Raw genomic sequence first — 16,950 nt, 5'->3', positions numbered from 1 at the left:
GAGAACGGGGGAATGGTGTGTTGCTATTATGGGCTTAGAAGTATCCAGACTTGAGGATTGATTGGGTTCGGTGTGATTGGAAGAGGGGGATAGGAGGGGGAGGGTTCTAGAGACAGGCCGAGAAGAGAAAGCAGGAGTTGGGAGGAGGGGAACTTAGGATCAAGTTTAACCACCTGGAGGGAGGCCCCTAAGTGGAAAAGGACATCTCGGCCTAGCAAGGGAACTGGGCAGGATGGTATGACTAAGAAGGAATGAGTAAAAGGGAGTCCTTCGATATGACATGGGAGTGGACCGGTCTGGAGTGGGAAGGATGGTTTGCCATCAATACCCATGACCGAGATCTGGGAAGGAGAAACTGGCCCGGAGTAGGTCGGCAGGACCGAACAGGTAGCCCCCGTGTCCACCAGAATTGAGATGGACTTACCCGCTACCTGTAGCGTTACCCTGGGCTCGGCGAGGGTGATGGGGGTCTTCGAGTCCAAACGCCGTCAGTCGTCAGCCAATCCCAGCAGTTCGAGTGGTAATGCCGTTGGGTCGGCCTGCCCCACGCGTGGAGACGCTGAGGGAGGGCCAGTCGTAGGGCAGTCACTCTTCCAGTGACCCGTTAGCCCGCAGCTGGGACAGGGCTTAGAGGGGTTGGGGATTGGGAGATTGGCGAGCCCAGTGGCCTTATTTTCCGCATTTGAAGCAGGCCCCCGGCGGGGTTGCCCTTTGCGGACCCCGTGGATGCTGTGATCCATGGGAGATGGCCGGCCTTAGGGCGGCTACAAGAGCTTGGGTTTGGAGGGCCACCTTCTGGTGCATCCGAGCCTGTCGACTGGATTCTGCCAAATCCTCACGGCCATTATAGACTTTAAAGGCCATTTTTACCAGCTCTCGAATAGGGATTTGAGGGCCGTCTTCTGCCCGTTTTAATTTCTTTCAGATGTCCGGGGCTGACTGGGTGATAAAATGGGTGGCTAGGACCGCTGCCCCTGCCGGGGTGTTGGGATCCAGCCGGGTGTAGAGAGTTAAGGCCTCTGTAAGGCGATTGAGAAAGATAGCTGGATTTTCGTTAGGTTCTTGGGTTATCTCTTTTTTCAAAATTGACTACCTTATGAGCTGCAGCCTGCATGCCAGCCAGGAGGCATTGGATCATGAGGTCGCGTTTACGACGGCCATCTTGGCCATCCTGGTAAGTCCAGCCTGGATCGGTGCCAGGTACGGCAGTCGCTCCGACAGGCATGGAGTTGTTGGTAAGGTGAACCTGACCTGCATGGTTTCGGGCAGCAGTTTGAATTCTTTCCCTCTCGTCAGGGGTCAAAGTACAAGATAGGATCACAAAGATATCGTGCCAGGTTAGATCGTAAGCTTGAGAGAGATAGCGAAATTCTTTGATGTAGCGGGAAGAGTCGGCAGAAAAGGAGCCTAATTGCTTTTCTATTTGAGAGAGATCTTGGAGAGAAAAGGGAACATGAACTCTAACTAATCCTTCCGCTCCTGCTACCTCCCTCAGAGGGCAGAGGAGATTTCAATCTTGGGAGACAGGAGAGCGTGTATGTGCACTAATTGGCGAAGCAAGGGGCGGGGGAGGAGAAACCGTTGAGGGAGGCGGGGTAGCGGTTGGAGGGGGCCGGAGCTGGTTCAGGAGGAGGAGGGACCGCCTCAGGGTAGGGTGGAGGTTGGAGAGGAGGTCTGGAGTGGGGAGAGGCGAGTGATTCGGGTGGGTCGGCTAGTGGAGAGGGGTCATGTCAAAGGAAATTAGGGGCTTGAATGTAGAAGATGTCTGGCAAGAAGGATCTGTGAAGTGGAACAATCGACGCAGAGGGAAGGGCGGGAGCGCAAATACCAGAAGGCCTGAACATAAGGGACCTCGGACCATTTGCCCGTCCTGCGGCAGTAATTATCTAGATCACGGAGGATGTTAAAATCGGAAGTCCCTTCAGGAAAATAGCAAGGGCTGTAAAATTGGCTAGGCGACACCCCAGGGGCGTCTTAGGATCTGGTTTCGATTGTGAGGTTCCCATGACCCCCAGTCTGTCCCTGAGTGAATGGAGAGGGAGAGAGGCGTCCCTGGTCTCAGTCTCCAATTCACGGCAGGTCGGAGGGCGGTCAGGCGATTGGGACGTCTCCACAATCACCCGAGGCCCGATGGGTCGGAGAGCGGTCGGGCAACTGGGACGTCTCCACAGTTGCCCGAGGCCCGGAGAGAGGACGGAGGAGTCCCTGACGCGGCCGCGATTAAGGACAGGGAGTCCGCTGGGCAGGGACTCTGGGGGTCGGAGGGAACGAGGGGGACTTACCCTGTTTTCTGCCGGATCGGGTGGATGAGTAGAGGTTCCCTGGTTGTCTCCTGGGGGAGGGGAGGAGCGCCCCACGCGGTAACCCGCGGGGCTTGGTACCCCTCCCGGTTTCGGCACCAAATGTAAGGTCAGATCTTAACAAACGGCACCGCAAAACAGAGGAAAGCTTCAAGTGCGCTTTATTAGGGAGCGCTCCCAGGCGAGGTTCACTGGTCCGAGAGAAAGGGGCCAGAGAAGTCGCACCCAGGGCGAGGGTTGGGCAAGATTTTATAGGGGAAGAAGGGAAAGGGGTGTGGTGAATCTGGGAGGGCTCAGGGTATTCCTTATTTGGTGGTCTTTTCGGGTATCCTGGGGGACCGTTAGTCCCGCCCCTCGAAAGGGGGGAATGCTGGGCCGGGTTCAAAGTCCCCAGGTCAGTTCCTGGAACTGGGTGGTCCGGAAAGTCTCCAGCTCAGTTTCTGGAACTGGGTGGTCTGGAGAGTTTCGGTCTGATGCAACCTGTGAATCTGATTGTGTTCCCCTGCCTCGGCCACGTGGCCTTACAAACAGTAGAAGAAATAGATAGAAAATTATCAAAGGAAAAGTAGAAGAAAACATTCTAGAACTGAAGAATAAGTCACCAGATTAAAAAGGTAAATCAAATGAAAAAGACTCAGGCCAAGAAAATCAAGGACAAAGAGACTATGCTTAGAAAGGCAACTTACAAAGGACTAAGAATAGGAATGACATTATCATTACAGCAACATTAGAAGCTAAAAGACAATGAAACTACTCATTTAACATTCTGAGCGAAAAATAAATTGGGTGAAAATCAACTTTATAACCAGCCAAATTATCAATCAAGAGTGAAGGTAGGGGGCTTCCCTGATGGCACAACGGTTAAGAGTCCGCCTGCCGATGCAGGGGACACGGGTTCATGCCCGGGTCCGGGAGGATCCCACATGCCGCGGAGCGGCTGGGCCCGTGAGCCATGGCCGCTGAGCCTGCGCGTCCGGAGCCTGTACTCCGCAACGGGAGAGGCCACAGCAGTGAGAGGCCCACGTACAGTAAAAAAAAAAAAAAAGAAAGAAAAGAAAAAAGAGTGAAGGTAGGGACTTCCCTGGAAGTCCAGTGGTTAAGACTCCGCCCCTCCACTGCAGTGGGCGCGGGTTAGATCCCTGGTCGGGGAACTAAGATCCCACATGCCTCATGGCCGCCCCCCCACAAAAAAGAATGAACGTAAAATAAGAGTATTTTCAGGCCTAAGAAGTCTGTAAGACTTGTCCCCAAACACACATTCTTTGGCCCTGATAGAAGATACCAAAGAGGAACTAAACCAAATAAAAGACAGACATAAGATGCAAGGGAGTCAACATAGCAAACAAGCAAAGGGATGACTGTGAAGGCAAGCCTCAAGACAACATCTTTTAGGGAGCTACTTAGAGCAGAACTCCAGAAGAACTCCAGGAGAATATCTCTAAGAAAAATAAACGCAACTGATAAATAACAGATTGACTGTGGAAAAGAACTGTAAGACATCTTACAAACAGTGGAAAGATCTGTGAAGATTTCAATGTTCAAAGAAAACTAAGCAAATTTTCATGAGACAATTTTTAAACCTAGCTGTATGAGAAAGAAATAGAATCCTAGAGATAAGAGCTAAAAACAGCTATCAAATGCCTGACATTGTTCTAAGATCTTTGCATATACTAACTCACTAAAGCCTCACCATTACTTTGCCATATCATATTCTATGTGGCTCATATGTGAACTATTTTCATATAATCATACAAAGGTAAACAGGTTTTGAAATTTTTTATATAACCATATTGAAAGAATGGAGGAAGAGGCTATGAGAGAAATTCCTCATCCAACATCACAGGAAGAAAATGCCTAAAATTGGTGAATCAAGACAAAGCAATGGGGACTTCGCTGGTGGCGCAGTGGTTAAGAATCCGCCTGCCAATACAGGGGACATGGGTTCGATCCCTGGTCTGGGAAGATCCCACATGCCGTAGAGCAACTAAACCCATGCGCCACAACCACTGAGCCTGCGCTCTAGATCCCGCGAGCCACAACTACTGAAGCCCACATGCCCTAGAGCCCGTGTGTCACAACTACTGAGCCCGCGGACTGCAACTACTGAAGCCCGCATACCTAGAGCCTGTGCTCCACAAAGAGAAGCCACTGCAATGAGAAGCCCACGCACCACAACAAAGAGTAGCCCCCGCTCACCACAACTAGAGAAATCTTGGGCACAGCAAGGAAGACCCAACACAGCCAAAACTAATTAATTAAGACACAGCAATGGGACTTCCCTGGTGGTCCAGTAGCTAAGACGCCCTGCTCCCAATGCAGGGGGCCTGAGTTCAATTCCTGGGCAGGGAACCAGATCTCACATGCCTCAACTAAAAGATCCCGCATGCCACAACTAAGACCTGGCGCGGACAAATACATAAATAAATATATATTTTTAAAAAGACAGTAATGTTTTATTTAGAAATATAAAGAAGAAATAGTTAAAAGTTTAAAACAGTTGCCTAGGGCTTCCCTGGTGGCGCAGCGGTTGAGAGTCCGCCTGCCGATGCAGGGGACACGGGTTCGTGTCCCGGTCCGGGAAGATCCCACATGCCGCGGAGCGGCTAGGCCCGTGAGCCATGGCTGCTGAGCCTGCGCGTCCGGAGCCTGTGCTCCGCAAGGGGAGAGGCCACAACAGTGAGAGGCCCGCGTACCGCAAAAAAAAAAAAAAAAAAAAAAGTTGCCTCTAAGAAGGGTAGAGGGAACAGATAAAGCAAATGCATCTTTTTGGTTAAAAGTTTTTAAATTTTACAACTATTTGATGTTTTATACTCTTAATAAGTAATACTTTGATGAATATTAGAAATTAACTTTAAAAATACAGAAAATGATAAAAGTGAAGAAAAACTCTTAGTAACATCAACATCCACAGCAGTGTTTCCCAAAGGGTATCCTCTGGAATAACAGTTCCACATGAAAAAAGTAGAACTAAACGTAGTTCTACTTTTTTCATGGAGTTGCTACATGAAAAAAATAATACCATGTAAAGTGGGGGGCTTTTTCACAAAGGATTACTTTGAAGCCTTTAATATGTTATGACACACTTTACAGTTTTTCCTTAACATTAGACCACAGAACTCCCCACACTCCCTTCCCTTTGAACCAGCTCAAAAAACTACTGTTTTAAGTCGGCAGTTCTCAAATGTAATTAGGTCTATAGACCAGTGTCAATCTATAACAAAGAAAAGCAAGGACAATATATTGAGCTTTAACTGAGTTAAAATTAATCACCTTACCGACCATTCTGTATTTTGAGAGCATATCCTTCTTACATTCTTAGAGCTGAAATACCTCTTCTTTTATGAAATAATGGTGATATGTGGCAGTTTTTAAAAACATTTTTACTTCCCCAAATAAAAAGCTGGCAACCCTACGTCAGTACAATACCTTCATCCCACCAAGAAAAGCTAAAGGTTTGCGCAAGTCAAATCTGGGAATCTTCAGAAAACTCTTTTATTCAAATGATGAACAAAAGAATCCTCTGAGGCAAGGAGTCACCACAGAAATAGAAAGATAATACAGAGAGAAATATCATTTTAAAAAAAAAAGACAACTAAGAAAAAGGAAAAAGTAGCGTATCAGATGTACCTAATAGGTTAGGTAAAATAAGTAATAAAAACTGTTTATCGAAGTTAACAATTCCAGTCACATATGATCATTGAGCTTAAATGCCAGACAACATGGGGTTTAGAAGCAAAGACTAACAGGTTAAGTTTAGCTTACTCTTTCTAAAAGCTTACCTCCTCAAGGAGGTAAAAAGACGTTTTGGGGTGGGAAAAATCTGAGCATTAATACAAGCTACTGGTTGCAAGAATGAAGAGGCTGTTGAAACTAGATTATTTTTTAACCATAAATATCATATTCTAACAAACCTATTCTCTTACTTTCATACACTGATGATTACGTCTGAATCTTCTGTGTAAAACATACATTAAAAGCAGACTCAAACAATTTTCTAGAAATTTATGACCTAATAAGTTCAAACAAACGGAATTTGCATTTCAAATGACAAGTGAAAGAAAATATTTCGCTTTCTAAAACTTTACACAGTGTCTGGCACCAAGTAGGTACTTAATAATTATCTCTTGAATAAATTAATGAAAGCCTATACTTACCAGTACACATACTAGTTAAAAAAAGAAAAATCCACCTATCAGGCAAATATCACTATCCTATGAATACACATATACTACACAAAAGGCCAAAAACGCTTTTAAAATTGCCCTTAATTTCACCTCACTTGAAGACAAACTAAAAGCAGAGGCAAATTCTCCACCCCAACCTCAGGTTCTGCCTGTGCCCTGTAGAGTTAAAAACAGCTTAGCCAGCTAACAGGTCAGGCAATGACAGAAGTGTTTACAATTTCAGTGAGTGTGGCTTTGGCTCTCTTCATGAAATTATAGAAAATATACTTAAAAACCTTAAAATTTAGGATAAAACATCAGTTTTATAGAACACTTCTGTATGCTCAAGCTTTTGCAACAAGTATATAATATTTTGTGATCATAAAAAGATTTTTATAAACTATTAAAAGAGATGGTTAACTTTTTTAAGAACTGTAAATGACACTTACATTAACATATCAAGTTTTTTTAGAATGGCAAAGAAATACCAAACATTTAGAGAGAGTATAAGACTTCAAGAATATACTGGATTTTTAAAAATGACAGTTGGTTAAGTCTTTTCATCACAACATCCATAGTCATCTAAACTATTTGTGCAAATAGAAAACAGAATGTCTCCACAATGACATTTTATTATTAGCTAGTAATATTAGTTTGCAGATCTCTGATGATATATTAGTTGTGAGATGATTAGTTATCTTGCATAGAAGTTAGTTATATTGCATACAATAGATAGCAGGTAACTACAGATTTAAATCACCAAAACCAACAATACTAATAATATACATAAAAACCATAGATAACTGTGAGTTAAATATATATTCACGTTCAAGTCCAAAACTGGTAAGGTTGATTGCAATACATAAATGAAACTCAACTAAAAATTCAGCCAAAAATGAACTGAATGGAAAGTTGAGAATTTTCATTGTAATCCTGCAGAATTTGGTTCTAAGACCAAACAGAACTGTGGTATCCTTGCTGCAAGCCAACAATGCCCTAGAGTTTAAAAGTTCCAATTCCTAAAAGAAAAATATGAACTGGATCTTGGACAGTACAACAGAACAGACATTTTAAAGGGCCTGAAAACATCTTCACCTTATTATACTGTTTAACTTTCTCAGGATCATTCACATCTCATTTTTTCCTAATAACAATGCCATAAGATAGGAAGGGGAGACTACTCTTCCCTTCAACAAATAACTCAGAAATAAAAATCACTTCCTTGACTAACACAATATTTTAAGTCAACTATACTCCAATAAAAATTTTAAAAAACAATCACTTCCTTGAGGATCTAAAGAAGTCACATAGTCTCTGAAACAGATGAAGTTATTCTAGATATTTGTCATTTTGGATCCCAAATATGAAATGAAGTCACAAAATACAGTGGGAAGGCCAAGAACATTTTCAGACTTAACAAGTGGTGAAATCAGGTCATTCATCACCACTAACAAGCCTTCTGTCCATAGTATATTTAACCACAAGGCTTCCACAAGCTTAATTTACCAATGATGAAATGTCTTTCTGGAGATGGTTCAACTTGGATGTTAAGTTTCCTGGGTAAGAACAGCTGGCTGTCCCTGATTCTGACACAATAGAAAGTTCAAAAACAACCAACTGTCTCTATTTTACTTTTTCAAACTTCTGCATATAAGAGTCTCATATAGATAAATACAAAAGGACTTTTATAAAATAGTTCCAACACTAACAAAACGGGGACATTAAGATATTTAGAGACTTCCCTGGTGATCCAGTGGTTAAGAATCCGCCTTCCAATGCAGGGTATGGGGAACCACATGCCGCAGGGCAACTAAGCCCGCACACTCTAGAGCCCGTGTGCCACAACCAGAGAGCCTGAGCACTGCAACTACTGAGCCCGCGCACTCTAGAGCCCGCGTGCCACAACTAGAGAGAAGCTCGCGCGCCACCACAAAAGACCCCGCATGCTGCAAATAAGACCGAATGCAGCCAAATAAATAAATAAATGCATTTTTTTTAAAAAAAAAAGTTATTAGGCTAGGGAACTATATCCAATCTCCTGGGATAAACCATAATGGAAAAGAATATTTTAAAAAAGAATGTATATATGTGTATAACTGCGTCACTCTGCTATACAGCAGAAATTAGCACAACATTGTAAATCAACTATACTTTAATAAATTTTTTAAAAGATATTTATTAGGCTAAAAATGCTATAAATAAAGTGTCACGTTACTTTTCTCCTCTCATAGGAGTATTACATCCTTGCATCTCAATATCTAGCCATACACTCCACCTTTCAAGTCTTCAAAACCAAGACCTTTCCCACCGAAGACATTCATACATATTGTACCTACTCCCAAAACTGCCCACTGCCCACCCCAACGCCTCCATTCTTTGAATAGCTGATTCTTCTAAGTAATTATATCAAAATAGTTGCACTCTACAATACTATCAGAGAAGTCTTATTCTTTAAAGCACTTATAACGTATTTACATTTCTTTTTTCTCAATTCTTTATTTTGAAAGTTGCCAAATATAGTCAAAACATAATAATCATCAGTATACTCTTCACCTAGATTCACCAATTAATATTTCACATTTCTCTGCCTCTCTCCAACACACACACACACATTTTTTGCTGATCCATTTGAAAGCTGCAGACACCATGACACTTCACCAGCAAATATCAGCATGTACCCCCTTAAAACAATGATCTTTCTCCTGTGTAGCCACAAGACCATTATCATTCGCAGCAAATTTAACATTAATATCATCACCTAATGTACAGTCCAAATTCTCCCATTTGACATACAAAAAAAATGTTCTTCAAAGCTTTTTTCAAAACCTAGGATCTTAGTCAAGGTTCACACATTGCATTTGTCATGTCTCTTTTGCCTCCTTTCATCTCAACTTTATCCCTGTCCTTGTTTTGTTGTTTTGTATTTTTAACACTCAACATTTTTTCATTTCAGCTATCTTGGTAGCATGCCACACGTTCTGGATTTGCCTTATCCTTTCCTCATGATTAAAGTTAAACAGTTTTAGAAAAAAAACACTACATAGGTGATACTGTGTGTTTACTTGCTTCCTGTGTGTATGTGTCTGTGTGTGTCTCCCTCCCCACTCCCTCCTCCAAAATACTGCGTACTCCACAAAAGCAGTGAAAATGTCTATGCTGTTCCACAATATATTTCTAGCATGTAAAACTATATCCCACATTATAAGGTCCTCAATAATATTTGTTGAACAAATAAGAAAATAAATTCTCCATAGCATATAGCACTAAATTATAGTACTTTCTTCAAGATGAGCACCTAACAGATATCTGTTGATGTTAGTTCATGACTAAAAGGTAATGTAAAAGATACATGCACCCCCAATGTTCACAGCAGCACTATTTACAATAGACAAGATATGGAAGCAACCTAAATGTCCAATGACAGATGGATAAAGAAAATATGTGGGGGCTTCCCTGGTGGTGCAGTGGTTAAGAATCCACTGCCAATGCTGGGGACACGGGTTTGATCCCTGGCCCGGGAAGATCCCACATGCCATGGAGCAACTAAGCCCGTGTGCTACAACTATTGAGCCTGCACTCTAGAGCCCACGTACCACATACTACTGAAACCCACACGCCTAGAGCCCGTGCTCCACAACAAGAGAAGCCACGACAATGAGAAGCCCGCTCACCGCAACGAAGATGCAACACAGCCAAAAATAAAACAAATAAATTAATTTTTAAAAAAAAGACGATATGGGGTGTGTGTGTGTGTGTGTGTGTGTGTGTGTGTGTGTGTAATGGAATATTACTCAGCCATAAAAAAGAAATAATAACATTTGCAGCAACATGGATGGACCTAGAGATTATCATGCTAAGTGAAGTAAGCAAGACAGAGAAAAACAAATATTGTATGGTATCACTTGTATGTGGGATCTTTAAACAAAAAAATGATATAAATGAAGAAGAAAACAAACTTGTGGTTACCAAGGGGGAAAGGGGGGAGGGCTAAATTAGGAGTTTGGGATTAACATATACACACTGCTATGTGTATAGATAACTAGCAAGGACCTAAAATAGATAACTAGCAAGGACCTACTGTATAACACATGGAACTATACTCAATATTTTGTAATAACTATAAGGTAAAAGAATCTGAAAAAGAAAAAATATGTATATAACAATCACTTTACTGTACACCTGAAACTAATACAACATTGTAAATCAACTATAATTCAATAAAAATAAAAATTAAATTAAAAAACTCACAAATCCCTGTTTAAAAAAAAAAAAGGTAATGTCATTAGGATCCAAAACTACATTATGAGGAGAATATTTTGAAATTCAGTATAAATTTATTTTTAGTACTAGGTAAGTGTTCTTAACCAGAGCTGCATAAACTACTCTTCTGTCTAATAGAGAATTCATGAACTGCTATCAAAAAGTCCTCAATTGTCAATAGAGGGGTTCAAGTTTCCATAAAGAAACTTTAAACTGTGAAGAGGAAATGATCATCTCTCTTCTCATTGAAAACTGGTTTATTTTGTTTCTATATGTTTTAAAACATCTTAATATTATAAAACTATTTTTCTTAAAAAAACAAAATACTCACCTAGGAATAGTAAAGCAGTATTTGTGCCAGACAGTCCTCAAAGAGCTGAGTTCTTTTTTTGGTGTGTATTAATAACTTAGCATATGTCTAGTTATAGCACCTAAGCTTTTTGAAAAATATGTGTTTACCATTTTTCTCCTATGTACACACTTTCAGAAAGAAGAACTTGGTGGAAGATCTGCTGGGGTACTCAATTCCTTCACTCACAAGGTACAGTCTAATCAGAGAAAACAGAAGCTACAAATATTAAATACCTCAACTTTCTCCCACCCCTTTCCCCCTAAACCTTTCCACAAAAACAAGTACCTAATAAGCTTCTCTAAGAAAGACAAGTCTCTTCTCTCCAGTATGAGAGCGAGATCTCGTATTGAGAATCTCACTTTATCAATTATTGCCTTTCCTTTATTTTAAATCTCCAACTCTCCTTGGTGTAAATCTGCCGTAACCAAAATTAAAAACAAACAAAAACAACAAAAATCTTTACAAACTACATCTCCATTTTTCTCATTCTTTTCACCAATAAACTTTAAAAAGCACACTCCACTTAATCCATAGCAAATTGACAGTCCTAATTAACAGTTGCATCAAAGACCTCCAAATGACCCAATACCAGTCAATGCTCTAATTTCAGTTCTCATTGTACCCAAATCTTTACATAATAACTGATGATCATGACATACTTCTTAAATTCACTTCTCTTAGTTTCTAAAATACTCCTCACCCCTAGTGCAACGATTCTTCTCCCATCTATCTGACATTTCCTGTTACTGATTCTTCCTCCTTTGCCAACCCTTTAAATGGTGGAGTTGCCTAGGGTGCCCTCCTCTTGTGCTACATGTTCTGCTTGTCCTAAGTAGTCATGTTCTCCTAACGCTTCACCTAATTTTTGTCTGTTGACAATTTCTAAATCTTTCATCTCCAGCCCCATCCTATCTCAAAAGCTTCTGAACCCTCATTTGACACTGCCCACTAGACACTTCAACCTGGATTATCCCAGCACCTTTAACTTAACAAAACTAACATTCTCTTCTAATTCCTCCCCTTTCTCCAGTATTCCCTATCTCAGCTAATACCATTACTATCTGACCATCTCTATCTAGAAATTTGTTATCCTTGATTCCTCCCTAATCCTCTTCCCTAACCCTCCAAATATTCACCAAATCCTGATTCTTCCTTAAAGACCACCTCACAAATGTCGCCTATAACCACAGCCTTATTTCAGATCATTATCAGCTCTCACCTGCACTATTACCATCAACTCCTAACTGATCTTTTTGCCACCAACCCCACCACTTATTTAATGCACTTTCAATTTGCTGTAAGGAAAACCTGTTTTAGCCACTCACTCCTTTGCTTAAAGAGCTCCAATGGGCCCTATGCCTAGAGAAGTCATTAACTAAAGGACACATAATTTTCACATTTTAAGTCTATGAAATGCAAATCTGTCTTACAATTGCTGGTAACTCCTAATCACTAACTAGCCAAGCAGCAGCAGCAAAGTACTCCTCACTGCCAGTGCATATGCATACAATAAGAACACCAGAATCAAAACATAGAGAATGAGTATCAGAAGCCACTGGGGAGAAAATATTAGAGAAAATACTGAGGTACCTTTTATCCCTCTGGGAAACAAATGATTATGGGTGAAGTCAGGGTACACATAGTAAATCAGACATGTTCAGCTGGTCTCCTAAAGTGAGAATCAAGAAAAGACCTGCTGTACTTCACTATAAACCTGCAATAGAGACCAGCACCAATCTTTATATAATTATTTTAATTATTACATAGATTAGTTTAAGAAATACTATCACCAATATTCATGATGGCACCAAAATTGACACTGTGAGGGAAAGCTAGGCTATAAAACTCAAGTAGTGATTCAGAATACACACACACACACAAAAAAAAACTATTAGAACTAATAAATCAGTTCAGCAAGGTTGCAGAATACAAGATTAACATACAAAAATCAATACTGTTTCTATATACTAGCAATGAACAATCAGAAAATGAAATTAAGAAAAAATTCCATTTGCAATAGTACCAAAAAGAACAAAACATTTAGGAATAAATTTAACATAAAAGTGGAAGGCTTGTACAATGAAAACTACACAACAGAGAGAGGAATTAATAAATAAGACCTACATGAATGGAAAGTTATCCCATGTTCATAGATGTTATTAACATTGTTAAGATGGCAATATTTCCCAAATTGACGTAAACATTCAATGCAATACCTATCAATATCCAGGTGCCTTTTTTGCAGAAACTGACAGATCTTAAAATCCACATAAAGCAAGGAACACAGAATACCTAAATAACCTTGAAAAAGAATGACAAAACTAGTTTAAGCATGCCCCAATTTCAGAACTTGAAGCAAAAGTAATCAAGATGTTATGATACAGGCATAAGTACACATAAGTGGAGGGAATGAAATTAAGAATCCAGAAACAAACCCTTACGTTTATGGTCAACTGATCTTTGAAAAGATTGCCAAAACAATTCCATGGGGAAAGAAGAGTTTTTAAACAAATGATTCTAGGGAACTGGTATTCACATGTAAAAAGAATAAAGCTGGACACCTACCTCACACCATACACAAAAATTAACACAAAACAGATCATAGACTAAATGTAAGAGCTAAAACTATATAAAAAAAGCATAGGAGTAAATCTTTGTGATCTTGTGTTAGGCAACAGTTTCTCAGATATGACATCAAAAGCACAAGCAAAAAAAGAAAAAGGAATAAATTAAACTTCATCAAAATTAAAAACTTCTGTGCTTCAAAGGACACCATAAAGTGCAAAGACAACCCACAGGAGAAAATAATTGCACATCATACATCTGATAAGGGACTTGTATCCAAAATATACAAAGAATGCTTACAACTCTCAATAAAAAGAGAAATAATCCAATTTTTTTTAAAATAGGAAAGGACCTGAATAGACAGTTCTTCAAAGAAGTTATACAACAGGCCAATAACTACAGGGTTTAAAACATGCTCAACAACATTAGCCATCAGGGTAATGCAAATCAAAACCACAATGAGATACCACTGCACACCCACTAGGATGATTATAATCAAAAAGACAGACAAGTACAAGCAAGGATGTGGAGAAACTGCAACCCTTAGTTGCTGGTGAGGCTGTAAAAAGGTGCCGGGGGTTTTCCCTGGTGGCGCAGTGGTTGAGAGTCCGCCTGCCGATGCAGGGGACACGGGTTCGTGCCCCGGTCCGGGAAGATCCCACATGCCGTGGAGCGGCTGGGCCGGTGAGCCTGCGCGTCCAGAGCCTGTGCTCTGCAATGGGAGAGGCCACAACAGTGAGAGGCCCCGCGTACAGCAAAAAAAAAAAAAAAAAAAGGTGCAGGGTCTTTGGAAAATGGTTTGGCAGTTCCTCAAAACGTTAAACACAGAGGTATCGTCTGACCTAGCAATTCCACTCCTAGCTACGTATCCAAGAGAAATTGTGTCCATACAAACCCTGTACATGTCGTTTATAGCAGCATTACTCATAATAGCTAAAAAATGGGGGGGAAAACCCAATGTCCATCAACTGATGAATAAACAAAATATATGTCCATATAATTAAATATATTTTAGCCATAAAAAGGAAATACCGATACATGCTACAACATGGATGTACTCTGAAAACATTATGCTAGGTGAAAGAAGCCAAACACAAAAGGCCACAAAATGTATGATTTTACTTATATGAAATGTCCAGGATAGGCAAAATATAAACCCACAACGTAGATTAGTGGTTTTCAGGGGCTAGGGGGAGGCGGCGGAAATGAAGAATGAATGCTAATTGGTATGGGGTTTCTTTTTGGGGTAATAAAATGTTCTAAAATTAGATAATGGTAATGATTCTACACTCTATGAATTTTTTTTAAAAGACACTGAATTGTATACTTTAAAAGGATGAATTATAATGACATATGAAGTATCTCAATAAAAATGTTATTTTTTTAACTTTTTTTAAGTAATTCAAAACAAGCAAATTTTTAACAGAAAGTCATAGAAATACCTTAACCCAATGTCCTTTATACTTTCCTTTTTATGTTTATACAAGAATGATAGATAAAAAGCTGTCTTTCAATCGGCATAAAATAAAAATTCTACATGATAAGCTCTGTGTTCCAGCTTAATTAATAGGGCCTTTCCTTTCTTAATGATACACCGAATAATAGCACATCCTGCAATTGTTGGCATCTCATAGTTGATGATATACAGCATTTTACAGAGTTGTAATGAGTATCTTGGCAGGAAAAAACATTTTTCATTTTGTGTAATTATTTTAGTGCGTATTAAAAATATATTCATTCCCAGGGCTTCCCTGGTGGCACAGTGGTTGAGAGTCCGCCTGCCGATGCAGGGGACACGGGTTCGTGCCCCGGTCCGGGAAGATCCCACATGCCGCGGAGTGGCTGGGCTCGTGAGCCATGGCCGCTGAGCCTGCGCGTCCGGAGCCTGTGCTCCGCAACGGGAGAGGCCACAACAGTGAAAGGTCCACGTACCGCAAAAAAAAAAAAAAAAATATATATATATATATATATATATATATTCATTCCCAAACTGATGGTTATTGCTTAGAATAAAGCTAAATGAGTTAAAGCTAATATAAAGAAAACCATTTAGTAAATAATAATAGAGATACTCAGATATGGCAAGAAATCATTTTGGCAACAAAATTAAGTTTAATTTTGACATTGGTCAAAAGAATAAAGTTTAAATCCCTACAAAATATAAAATGCTTTCGTAAGTTAACCTCTCATACAATCCTCATTCCCACTCCCCAATATTCCAATCACAACAATTCATTTTTCTCATTATTCCTGTGAGATGATGTTGTCAACAAGCATACCATAAAGGGCTTTATGTGTTACATTTGGACCTTATAAACATTACAGTCTCACTCAGTATTCACACGATATTGGTTCCAGGACCCTCACCCCCACCCCTTCTCCCCTGACCCCTCAGACACCAAAATCCAAGGATGCTCTAGTCCTTCATATAAAATGGTATAGTATTTGCATATAACCTATCTTCCCATATACTTTAAATCATCTCTTGGTCACTTATAATACCTAATACAATGTAAATGCTGTGTAAAGAGTTGCCAATGCAAGACAAATTCAATTTTTGCTTTTGGGAAATTTCTGGAATTTTTTTCCTGTATATTTTCCATCTAAGGTTGGTTGAATCCACGAATGCAGAACCCCACAGATATGAGGGCTGACTGTATTTCTCAATCTTTTTTTTTTTCCACCTTGGCCCAATGTTCCTGAAAATCCCATTAATAACAGCAACTCACTACAGCAGGGGTCCCCAACCCCCCGGGGCCACGGACAGGTACCAGTCTGTGGCCGGTGAGGAACCAGGCCGCACAGCAGGAAGTGAGCGGCAGGTAAGCAAGCGAAGCTTCATCTGTATTTACAGCCAGTCCCCATGGCTCGCATTACCACCTGAGCTCCGCCCCTATTCAGATCAGCTATAGGAGTACGAACCCTACTGTGAAATGCGCATGCGGGGGATCTAGGTTGCGCTCCCTATGAGAATCTAATCTAAAGCCTGATGATCTGAGGTGGAGCTGAGGTGGTGATGCTAGTGCTGAGGAGCAGCTGCAAATACAGATTATCATTAGCAGAGAGGTTTGACTGCACAGAGACCATAATAAATCAATTGTTTGCAGACTCATCAAAACCCTATCAGTGAGTGGCAAGTGACAATTAAGCTGCATCTGGTGGCAGGCTTTATAGTGAGTCGCTGTACTTCAATTGTACAGCTGCACCTGGTGGCAGGCTTTAAGTCAGAATCCGACACTTATTTTAGTCCGCACATGGCCCGCCCATTGTTTTATTTACCACTTCCGTCCGCGCCTCTTTCCTGCACTTT

General features: G+C 40.7%; 1 protein-coding gene across 4 annotated transcripts in view; it reads right to left on the bottom strand.

Annotated features, from left to right (window-relative positions):
* Positions 1-16,950, bottom strand: part of MTF2 (metal response element binding transcription factor 2) — an 86,001-nt gene that overhangs the window by 54,421 nt on the left and 14,630 nt on the right. Inside the window, exon 1 of one of the 4 annotated variants that reach the window (XM_079927206.1) lies at positions 12,666-12,688. The exons of the other annotated variants lie outside the window; for them this stretch is intronic. The gene's annotated coding sequence lies outside the window, so the exon portion shown is untranslated. Of the gene's footprint in view, positions 1-12,665; positions 12,689-16,950 lie in introns of those variants that run through there. 4 annotated transcript variants of the gene reach the window in all.

Source organism: Stenella coeruleoalba (genome assembly GCF_951394435.1).
Source record: "Stenella coeruleoalba genome assembly, chromosome: 1".
In the NCBI taxonomy this organism is placed as follows: Eukaryota; Metazoa; Chordata; class Mammalia; order Artiodactyla; family Delphinidae; genus Stenella; species Stenella coeruleoalba.
The sequence above is the reverse complement of the archived record's forward strand: the minus strand, read 5'-3'. Positions and strand labels throughout refer to the sequence as shown.